This window comes from Hakea prostrata, chromosome 7, assembly GCF_041222555.1.
Source record: "Hakea prostrata isolate BN-2017 chromosome 7, UWA_Hpros_2, whole genome shotgun sequence".
In the NCBI taxonomy this organism is placed as follows: Eukaryota; Viridiplantae; Streptophyta; class Magnoliopsida; order Proteales; family Proteaceae; genus Hakea; species Hakea prostrata.
The window spans coordinates 36,546,290-36,558,590 of record NC_142606.1 but is presented as its reverse complement, the minus strand read 5'-3'; the positions used below and the strand labels follow the sequence as shown (position 1 = coordinate 36,558,590).

General features: G+C 37.9%; 1 pseudogene; it reads right to left on the bottom strand.

Annotated features, from left to right (window-relative positions):
* Positions 1–6,136: 6,136 nt before the first annotated feature.
* LOC149011012 (putative invertase inhibitor pseudogene) lies at positions 6,137–6,664 on the bottom strand (annotated as a pseudogene).
* Between the last annotated feature and the right edge of the window lie 5,637 nt (positions 6,665–12,301).

Here is a 12,301-nt window from a genome sequence, read left to right as displayed (position 1 = left end):
GAAGAAAGTGATTAAATGAGGAATTTAGGGAGAATACTCTAATCCTTCCTCCAGCAAGTTGAAATCTCAAATACACTACTCACACCAATTACGTAGAGGTGGGATTTGTTCAAAGTTAAAAATATAAGCATGGTTCAGAAACTAGGTTTCTAACAGCCATAAGCTGAGATCTCAGGAACATAAAGACTCTTAGCTCACTTTCCTGGATGTTGATTTTTTTTCTCTTCCCTTGTCCTTTTTTAGTTTTCTCTACACTATAGTGATGTTGTTCCTATGATCATTATTATCCAAGACAGAGCCAAACTATTGGGGCCAGTTCTGAAGCTTGGCCTGTGGATATATATATGCATTCCTATTCTCCTAATCTTGTGGCCGGTGGTTGGCATTGCTGGAAGTATTCTGGTTGGTGCAGGGTACGGGTTTCTTGTACCCCTTGCTGCCACCTTCGAAGCTGTCGGAGAAGGAAATACTGATGATTGTTTCCACTGTATCATTGTAAGCCATAGTTCTATATTCAATTAAGGGTTTTAGCAATTATTACTTTCTTAGTTTTTTAAGTTTTGGATTTTGTTTCCTCATAGAAATTTCCTTTTGGTTGACCTTATAGAATGCAACTTGGAGCTCTGTACAAAAAAGATTTACCATGGTCAAAGACTTTACTGATGTATGTTATCACTCCTATTTCTCCATTATGGATGGTCTTCGCCTTAAAGAGCCCCCAAATGGAAAACCATATCAGATCAGGTTTCATCTTTGTTTTTCCCCCCTTTTTGATACTGCCTAATCTATTCCATAACAAATTCCATTGTCTTATGAAGTTGCTTGCCCTAAGTAAATCTTTGTCATTGCTATATGTGCATTGCTTGACATGAAAATTGAGGTCATCTACTTTGGCATTTCGGTTTGTGGATGTACTTTATACAGCTATATTATAACATGTCAATTTGCATCAGACTTTTCTGACTTAAATTTCATATCGGAAGGAAAAAGGCTATGCAAATGGCTCGAACTGTAGATTACATCCTCGACCAGGCTTGAGCCTGTTGATTAAACTGAATGATTGATATCACAATTCATTATATTTATCAGGAAAGCTTCTTAAAATTCCCTGTGGCAGGTGGTAGTTTCACCAACATTGTTCTTAAGTTGATGATTAACCATGATAACAATGTTCCAAACCAACATGATTGAGATGATTTCAGTTTTTAACCTAAGGGATGAAAGGAACGTCCGGTAAATTTGAACTGAGGGACGAAAGAAACGTGCAGAAGTAGGCATCATTGTTTAGTTGTCCTACTGGTCATTGTTATCATGGTGTGACTCAATAACATGTTGAGCTTTCTATTTGAAGTAACAAGTTTTCATGGGCAAGACACTCCAGTGTAATTGGACATATAGTTATACGTTTTTATGTTAATGATATTATCTTTGGGATCTCCTATTAACCCAAGTTATTTAATAACCAAAGAAGACAAGATAGTCTTACAGAATTTGCCAAAATGTTATGCAGATTTCTCCATATTCCAGGTACTTTATTGGCTGGACTTCTTGGAGTTATCGTTGACTTGCCAGTGGTTTCACTTGTTGCCCTGTACAAAAGCCCTTACATGCTTTTCAAAGGATGGCACCGACTGTTTCATGATCTTATAGGGCGGGAAGGGCCTTTCTTGGAGACAATATGTGTGCCATTTTCAGGTCTTGCCATCCTACTATGGCCATTGGCAGTTATTGGAGCTGTTCTCGGTTCAATGATATCAAGTGTCTTTTTAGGTGCTTATGCAGCTGTTGTTACTTACCAGGTCATATTCTTATGCTCAGATGGCTTCCTGTTTATAGTTTTAATGTCAGTTGACTACATGCTTATTGTTTTGTTGCTTTGGGTTTTGAAATGTAGGAGTCCTCTATTTGCTTGGGGTTACGTTATATTATCTTGTCCTTGTCCATTTATGACGAATACAACAACGACGTGCTTGACACGCCAGAAGGGTCCTGCTTTCCGAGGTGCTATTTTACACTCTTTTTTTATGTTTGAAGGCATTATTTGTTTGTCTTCCATTATAACTTGAAAAGTTAATTAATTTATAAGATTTTCAGGCTCCATTACCGGAAGAAACTGCCACCATCATGGACCAGCTCTCGTGCAACTTCTTTCTCAAGGCCTAACTCTTTTCACAATTACCCCAATCTTTCTAATTCCATGTCTTTTTTGACAAAGCTCTTTCATGACATTCAAGTGCAATCATCTATGCAACAACAGCCTCAAGTAGACATTCAGCCACCGACTCATTCACTTGGGATTCAAGTAGATATTTAGCCTCAAGTGCAATCATCTATGCAACAACATCGCTCGAGCAGTTGGTCATATGCTTTTAGATTTATTCTGATGCCACTTGGGATGCATCTTCTAAAGCTGGAGGCATGGTAGCATCATTTGGGATCTAGGAGGCTAGTTCGTGGTGGCAAAGTCAGTGGCTAGCCACGGTTACTCTGCCTATGCATTGGAATTCAAAGCCATTAAGCATTCCCTTCACCTCGCATTGTCCCTTAACATCTCTCATATTACAATTTGTGTCGTTTTTCTTCTTTTTCTCTTATTGGTGTTTAGATTAACAATGTAACATTAAGAAGTTTTCTATATTTGTATACAAGTTGACTTGATTAATATATATTGTATTTATTTTTTTTAAATTGTGTTCTTTGAATACTGTTAGCTTTCTTGAATTTTCTTTGTATTGTTTTTTAGGAATAAATGTAATAATAGCAAATATAGGGGAATTGTTTTTTAAAAAAAAAATTTAATGTAACTAGTGGCAGTAAACAAAAAACCGCCACTAATAATGAACAGGAAATTACAAGGGGATAACAACAAGAATTTAAACCCAATTAGTGGCGGTTTTTATAAAAACCGCCACTAAATAGGACATAATTTGTGTCACTAAAAACGTCTTAATGGTGGCTGTTTTTATATGCTCGTCACTAAATATAGCCATTTAGTGGCGGTTTGTGGCCTTACCGCCACTAAAAATGGTATAGTTAGTGGCGGTTCTTTATCTACCGCCACTAAATAGGCTTAATTCATACCACTATTTTCCGTGTATATTCAATTAAGGGCGGTTTTTTCCGCCGGCATATTCATATTATTAGTGGTGGTTGTATAAAACCGCCACTAATTGCGTGTTACACGCGCAGTACCTAAAACCGCCGGTATTAAATGGCTGCGGTGCATTCCGCGTCGGATTTATGGCGGTTTAAAAAACCGCCACGAAAACCAATTTTTTTTGTAGTGTCTCCGTAGCCTTCTTTATTGAGATCTGACTTCTTCTGACTTTGCCTCAACTCTTGCTTCCGAGAATTCTGGTCAAACGCCGTATCAACTCAAGAAAGAGGAGTTATGATATCTGCTAAAACTAGAATTCTCGTTGTTTTTGGAATTCCGATTTGCCGAATATATGACCTCATTAGATTTTGTGTATCTAAAATATGACGCTGCATATTCTCCATTTGAGCTAAGATTTGATTTGGATCAAATCCAGGTTGCGAAGCTGAAGCAGGTGCTTCTGCAAGCTATTTTTCATGTCTATTATAACTCCAAGGGGATGAGGTGAATGATCTTCAACAATTTTTCGTTTCTAACGAGTAAGCATCGCCGGAGCTGCTGATAGTGTTGCTTGTCTTCTCGTTTTTCTCTTTGGATTTTTCCCTCTAAATCAACTTTGACTAGTTTTTGTCGTCTCATTCACCGGCATCACCTCTTCTCGCTCAAGTGACTGAGCCATAGCCTTTGTTCTGAAAGTGTTCCCCACAGACTAAGCCAAATGTTGGTGTTGATTTCACCGGGGCCTGTGAACTGCAAATGTCACACCAAACTTTATTAGAGCTGGCTCAATCCAAACTTGAACTCACACTCTCCTGCAAGGTAGAAGAAGGGCTGTTATAAACAAAGCCGATCAGCTAGATTGACGCTCTGTCTCCAACGGTCAAGTCAGTAAATGATGGAAAGTTAGGGTTGCAAAGCTCCTTGGAGCTTCTGAAGTGTTTGAATATCTAAAGGTGGGAAAAGTGCAGGTTTGATTGAGTGAGTCGAATTTCTTACGTTCTGTGAATGCCACAACCCTATTTACAGTTTTCTTTTGTTGACTTTAGCTTCTCTTGCTTGTCGATTGAGCACTTTAAATCTGATGGCCAGGATTAGATCCTTGTGTGGCTTTCGGGTTGACCCCTTCTTTGGTTTGAACCATTGGTCGATCCTGACTGAGCCGACATGACCCGGGTCTAGGGTGATTTATTCACAACAGCCACCATTAACAGAAAACGAATGGATTTGGATACTTGTGATGACAGACCTTACAAGTTGGAAAAAAAATCCTCTGTTGTGCACAACAATGCGGCACCACAACTTGACACATGGCGTATTCTTAATAAACGGCTCAGATTAGAAGGCATGGTTTTAATTTTTAAGTGAAAGTGACCCATCTTATGACCCATTTTAACAATAAAAAATAATAATAATAATAATAAATAAATAAAAACTCATTTTTGAGACCCAGTTCTAAATATGGTTGCCCAAATTTGTTTTCATTTTTCTTCCATCGTTCCCGCAAGAAAGCTTCTTCCTTCCATCAACAATCTCATCGAAGAAATCATCAAGCTGCCCAATAAGCTTTCAATCCCAGATCTCAGAACCCTAGAAGAGCCCTTAAGTTTTCCACACTTTCCCGTATTCCAACTTCAGATTCAGAGTCTGCTACTCCTGCATGAGTAGCCCTCTTTTCGAGTTCTGCTCTTAGCTCATCCATAGCTACCCTTGCCCTTCTGAACTCATACAAAAAGATCCCTGGTCTCCCGTGGATCCGATTGATCTCAGTTGCTACTCTCTGCTGTAACCTTGACATGGACTCCATGAAAGCCGATACAAAGAACAAGCAACCCTCATAACCTCCTCGTCTGAAGCTTGATTCTGGCCAACTAAAAACCAATCCATAGAGAAAGATCATCAGAAGAAGTGAACTCACGTTCCTCATTGCATACAGAACGACACAAAAACCATAGAACCCATTGAACCTAGATTCATCAAGACCTTCTCATCCAACCTGAGAGACAGGGGTTGGATTCTATTCTCCATCAAAGCCCTATTCTCTTATTCCAAACCCACGACTTCTCTGCAACATCCTGAGATTGCCCTGCTAATCTGTATCATCAAAACATTTAAAGAAAAAAAATCTGAATGGGTTTCGATCAGAAAGCAAAGAGGCTCAGATTACGGTGACCCTCGAGGGTTGAAGCAACCTCAGCTCCAGCAGAATAGTAATTTTCCATGCCTAAATTTTTTTCCTTGAGGATATTACAGGCTTCCAAAGCCTTGAAATTCCATCCATGTACTCGTCTAACCATTTAGACGATGGATCAAAAATGAAAATAAATTTGGGCAACCATATTTAGAACCGGGTCTCAAAAATGGGTTTTTTTTATGTTAAAATGGGTCATAAGATGGGTAACTTTCACTTAAAACCATGCCTTCTAATCTGAGCCATTTATTAAGAATACGCCACGTGTCAAGTTGTGGTGCCGACTATGCACAGCAGGGAGATGTGCACAGCAGAAGATTTTTTTCCTGTCAAATTCCACCCTTCTTGCTTTAGATAGAAGTTTCTCTTTCCAATCCTTGTATTCTTTTCTTCACATTACCAAGAAGAGTTGCATAACCCTTAAAGATACCCTTCCTTTAAACAAATCCACTACTAAATAGCGAGATGGAAATTGAACAATTGAGATATTTAGAATTTCAAAAATCCTCTGTTTCCTTTGAGTTGATAGCTTTCTCCAACTTGGTCTGTTGCCCTGAATAAGCTTGATACTTTTGCGGAAAACCTCTTAAATTTTTTTAAGTATTCAATTGAAGCATTATGTTGTACGGGAAAAAATCGTACCATACTAAAATATAAAAATATAATCCACAAATAGCAAATGACTAAGCACCTCCCTTGTGAGCAGAGAGAAATTGAAGTCCTTCTTAACATTCCATTGGATATTTCAAAATGGCAAAAGTACTTTTGTTAACTAATTATGTAAAATTAAAACAACAACCGCACTGATGATACTAAATATTACATCGAAATATTGTTTACACCAGGGAAGTTCAAAAGAAGATGGTGACAATATCCAATGCAATTGCACATAACTGGATGTAAGCAGCATTCTCTACTGACAATGGTGATTTAAAACCAGGTTTCTCCATGAAGCTGTCTTCACAAGTCACAGAAGAAGTCATCATCGCACTCACACAGCCATTAGCAGTTTCGTAACTCTTGGATTTGAAGGCAACAATTGCATCATCTGCAATTGATTCCACAATAGAGAAAAGTTCTTGACAAGTCTGTAAACGTACTTTAACATATGAACCAAATTTTCCATCTTTCAAGAGCTCACCAATCAGTGAAACCATTTTTGTGGTGTTTTCTTTGCTTAAATTCAATGAGATGAGCCCTAATTCTTGTAGATCTGCATTGTGGCTCTTGGGATCTTCTCGAAGAGTTGCAACACAAAAGTCATAATGGATAAGTTTATCACCTTGGGAAAGTCTCCTGCATGTTTCTGCCACGATATCAGCATCAACAACAACGAAAAATAGAATGACAAGAAAGAAGAAAGGCAGAGAACACTTCATCTTGTTTGTTGATTTCTGCAACTCTCTCTTCAACCAATGAATATCAAAATGCGTTGGCCATTTTATAACTGATAAGAAGTAATTTGATTGCAAAATTCTCGGTTGTGCGTTTATTTTTCTGAGATTTCAATGTAATAAATACACAAAATCAGAGAATATACAAGGAAATAGAGATAAGAAAATATTTAGGGAATATAAAGTGAATATACAGCATATATAGGGTATTATATCTTGCCAAATAGGTTTCCAATCAAGAATGATTGGCTCCTATAATTAGAAATCAAAGATGTAATTGAAATCTATATGGTGAGATTTTGATTCTTGTAAATACAATCCAAAAATATGATTGAAATGCATATGGTAATGAGTATCCCTAAGTGTCTAAAACAAGCAGATCTTAGCAAGCAACGAGTTGAGATCCTCTACCTCGACGGGTAGGGAGTTATGCTCCTTTTTCATTTCTTCACCATTTATTTTTGAAGGGTCCACCTCTAAACATTAATAAAATAGATATGATAGAAAAGGTGTGAAATGAATAAAATCCAAAACTCAACGAGTAGAGGATCCAGACTCTCTAAAGCGAAGGCATCTAACCTCCTGCATGCATCATGCAGCTTGCATACATTTATTGTTTCATTAAATGGACAACAACTAGAGAAAATATTACAAAAATCTGCACTTTTCAATTTTCAAGTCTTATATGAATTTTTCACCAAAAAAGAAAAGTAATATGTGATTTGATTTGAAATTTGTTAATAAATCAAATCAAATCAAATCAAAGCTGGTGATAGGTTTGACTGTCTTGGCCTAATTCATGTTTTTAATTCATGTTTTTAATGATCCTTGCTCTATATTTAAACCAGATTTCATAATTATTTTATTGTTTATCTACAGCGAGTCAAAGGCAACATTTTAGAGAGAGAAAAAGCAGAGTTTGTTGCGGAAGGATTGAATCCTCATCTGATCTTTGATCTTGAAGGGAAGAACATTGTTCTCTTCAACTCCTTTCTATTTATTCTAATTTTTGAAGGGATTGGTTTCATGAATCTACTGTGCAAAGTTAGATTTGATTGGAAAACCCATGTTTTCGATAATCTCTTATCACATCTAGCATGAGGGATGAGATCCTCATTTCCTCCAACCGCAGAATTTTCCATAATAGGATTATCCTCTTTTGGATCGAATTGATACTTAGATCTAAGTTGTGGCTGTTGTTTGTGTTTGTAAGGTTCAAGATGCATCATAGTTGAAACTCGTGCTTGAGAATAGCCTAGAACCCCCTGTGGTTCATGGATCAAATGTGTGAATTTGGATATGGAGTTCGATCCACAAACTTGGGTGGTTGATTGGGTGGTCGCTTGGGACCCGACTTGCCCTTCCCAGGCAAATAACCCTTGTCGCCTTATTTTTATTTTTGCTTCTATTTTTTACCAAAATGATTATCAAACTTAACTCTAATCATGCCAACATGATTCTAGGAGTTCTAGTGAGTTGGTGGTGTATTTTTTTTGCTCTCTTTGGATATGTTTTGAGGGCTTTGGAACATCATTCAGGTGAGAGAACAATGTTTACAACTAGGCTTTATTGCTCATGCTTTTAATATGCTTTCAAATACATGCCTTTGATGTACTACTTCGATTGATAATGCTACTTGGGAGTTGACATATTGCATCCATATTTATAAATATATTAGGGGTTGTGACTTAGGCCATTGCCCCTGGTATATCTCATATTTCCATGTATGTTCATATATGTATGATTGTCTAGATGCATGATTAGGGTCCCTATACATGTTACTACCCTTTCAACAACAGTATTGAAGCCGAACTACCCATGATAGTGGTAATTGACTAGTGGGCGTCTAATAGACAGTTGAGAGCTGTGAGGAGACACAATACTACTAGCATATCATTTAGGGTAGGGTTGCATATGGAAGCAGGCCCAGTAAATTGAATCTCCGTCAAGTTACATTTATGAATTGTTTTCCTTAAACATTCCATTTTTCAGAAAGGTCTTGGATGGCAACCAATTTTATTTGCTTGTGTTCAATATATTGTTGAAGTCCCTAATAGCTAACCATGGGCCAAATATGGTGTGCCCTGGTTGCACTAGTTCATGCCAAAAGGTAGCTCTATGCTTTGCCTTCGGAATGCCGTAGACCAAGCATAACCTGAAAAAGAAGATTATTTAGCATTAGCATCATATCTAAATAACTTAAGTTTGGAGAGGAGAACATAATTTAACATTTAAGTTACTATCCCAAATCACAAGCAAGCCACCTGAATTTCCAATAGCATCACAATGATATTACTTCGAAAAATCTGACTTACACTTTATTGATTCCATATACCTTGATTATTTTCAATTAGAGATAAAAGGATATGATTTGGTCACTCTTTCCTTACTAGTTTTTACAGATATTAATTGTTAAGGGGCGACTACTGCCCGAACAGTTCCACCATTGTAGACTCACAGTCCCTGTTGAGGCCTTGAAAGGGAAGCCTCCCTATCCCTATTTATTAAAGAAGAAGTTACGTTCCATCTTGAGCCTGAACGTCTTTATTTCCATGCTTTAGCCCTTTAAATCCTTTTCTCATGAGTACTAGCTTAATCCTTGATCTTAGACTTTGGTTTATGTCAATCCAGAGAAGGCAGCATTTGAGGTGCCTCCAATGAGACAGCGGAGATTCTGAGTTTTTTGAAACTTTGCACAAGCTTATTTGGGATGTCTGCAAGAGATTTCATTCCACTAAATTGACTTGGCTGAACCTCTCTTGGAGAGGTAATTTCCTCGTTGGTGACAGAATTCCATTTAGAAGGTGATCCAAAACTAAGTTGCAGGTAAGAATGATAATGAGCTTTCTATTGGCAAGCGCTTTGTGTGTTTTGGGCTCTGAATCATTGAGCACCTAATTATGCACGTTAAGAATCACCATATTCTTGTCCTCACCCTGTTGGACAATGTTCCTGGGAATCGAAGTACTAACCATCACCTTCTATCCTTGGTTGCTGTCGAATCTTTTAAGGGTCTAAATAGAGGGCTCAACTACTTGTATAGAGGCCCCTCCATGATGTGCTGCTACGGTACGTGGGCCCAATTCCATATTTGAAATTTTCTGAGAAAAGGAACTCTCCACAAGACGAGTGTGGATCATCTCCCTTGACGAAAAGCACTCTGTGCTCCCCCAACAACTTCATAACCAGAAGTATATGGGGCCCAAAGGTAAAAATAAATTTGTATCAAAAAAAGTGGTTCACATCACCAATATCTGTGGGGCCCTTGTCATTTGTGGTCGACAGCCATCAGGGGAGCATAGAGTGCTTCTCATCATAGGAGAGGATCTAGACCCCCATGAGACCATAACATACTTGCACCTCCGCTTCACTAGTTCAAATTGGTGACGATAGGGTTCACCAGCAGGAGTTGGATCCGAAAAGATCAAGGACTCATCATTTGATATGATTTTCCATATGGTAATTGTCACACCCCACCCAGCCGGATCCGGTCATACCCGAATACCCGTGGGGGTGATACACCGCAAGATCTAGGTTCAGTGACAAATCCATACAAAATATGATATAGCATAATTAAACTAACAAGAATAAATCAAGTTCAAGTAATAAATTATCAAAATCGAAATAATGGTTACAATCATCCATTACTTCAAAATAAAATGTATAACATCAGAGTTTTGAAAAGAAAAGAGAGTAGTTTTATTTGCAGCGGAAAAAATAAATTAAACTAGTTCTCTAATGGAATCCCACCCAAAAGAATAGTCTTAAAACTTGCATGAAGCTCCATGTGCATCCACTTCTTCTTTGGTCACTCCTTCAAGAAGGTATACTACCAACGAATCCTCCATTTGGAAGAAGTTCTCATAACCTGCAGTATAATCTAATAGAAAAAGACATATAAAAGGAATGAGTTCAACAGAACTCAGTGAGGTCAACTCAACATCATATCATGCATTCATTCACAAGATTCCACACCACACATACAACATGAATATCGATAATGTAATTAATGACAATGATATGATATATGAATGCTTATGCTCCTAACTCTATCATGAAGTCTCTATGGTAAACACGCATTAAGTCACACACCAGTCTTCTTTGGGCAGTCTCATCACTCTTCCCTCACGGCTCTGATGTACATTTGTTGGGTTCTCCGATGTTGTTGTGTAAAGTCCTGTCAAGCCATGGTTGGGGATTAGGTCCCCACTCTCTCACATCACCATTGGTATAAGATCTGGCGCGTGTCAAGGATAATCCTAGGCCAATGCAAAGTCATACGGTCTCGTACTACATGTGGTATAGATACTTTCCCTATGGCACCAACCAACTCAGTTCAGTATCCAATATCTCCCCTCATGCCTAGTGCCCTGTTGGTTCGATACTTTCCCACCTAGAGTCAACATATCCTATGGCACCAACCAACTCGGACTACGTTGACCCCTAACCCTATGGTCATCCACATATAATGGACAGGATGCTCTCCATGTCCTCTGACGGGTCATTTCACCGGTCTTGATCGCCCATGAGCCCTTGTCTATTATATGCAACCCTACCATCTCATGATGACAGTGGGCCTACTTGACACACAGGACCCAACCACTAACATCACGGGTTAACCGGCTTCAATACCTCTGCCGAAAGGGTAGTAGTACTCATGAGGTCACCTAACCAAACACTTCTAGACATGCCCTAAATATGTAAATTAGTAATCGGGAAAGAGCCAAGGGCACCATAGGAATGCGTCCCATACCGCCTCCTCTGGTATCCTATGGCAAAAATGCCAAAAGGGCATTCCCCATTCCCAACCACAATATAAGCAATCATATAATATCACTAGGGCAATGGGTGAACCCACAGAAAATACAAGGTCGAAGAAATAATAATATTTATCCTCCCATACAATCACATTCCATTTCATAACAACAATAATAGATTTCAAAGCAAGGAGCAACATCAGAAGTAATAATAAACATAAATTATAGCAATTTATATTTAACAAAAGACATAAAATAACCACAAGATAATACTAAAGCAATACAAGATATCAATAATGAAAAGTAATTAACATCATTACACATGTAATATAAAGTTAAGTATATCTCACCTTTTACTTTGTTCTTCCTCCAAATCCAAGAATCCACTCCCACAAATTAGTGATTAAAGATATATTAACCTATTTATGCAAAAGAAATAATTATCACAAATTAGAGCCCATTTGGGTTTCAAAGGATATCCTAAAATCTTCCCACGAAAACCCAATTCTGAAAAACTAGGTTAAAAAGGGTAGTTCTCAACCTCACTAGTGCATTATGGTCTTTAATTCGTTATCAATTCGAAGTTTATAATGAAGCAAAACTTTGGAAAAGTTTAATTGGAAACAAAAGGATCCTGCGGGTACCTTCAATTTTATTAAATTTGACCCATCTCAAAAAGCCCCAAATTTGGCTCTCATAAATCACTAGTGGGTGACCTAGAGAGTCAAAATGCGTAAACCTTAGCATGAGATCTTACCATTACTCCCATACTCAAGGGAAACATTAATATAAGAAAAGATAAGCTTCTATGATACCTATCATTATTCCCTTTCATAGATCCCTCAAAAGAAGATAAAAGAAATTA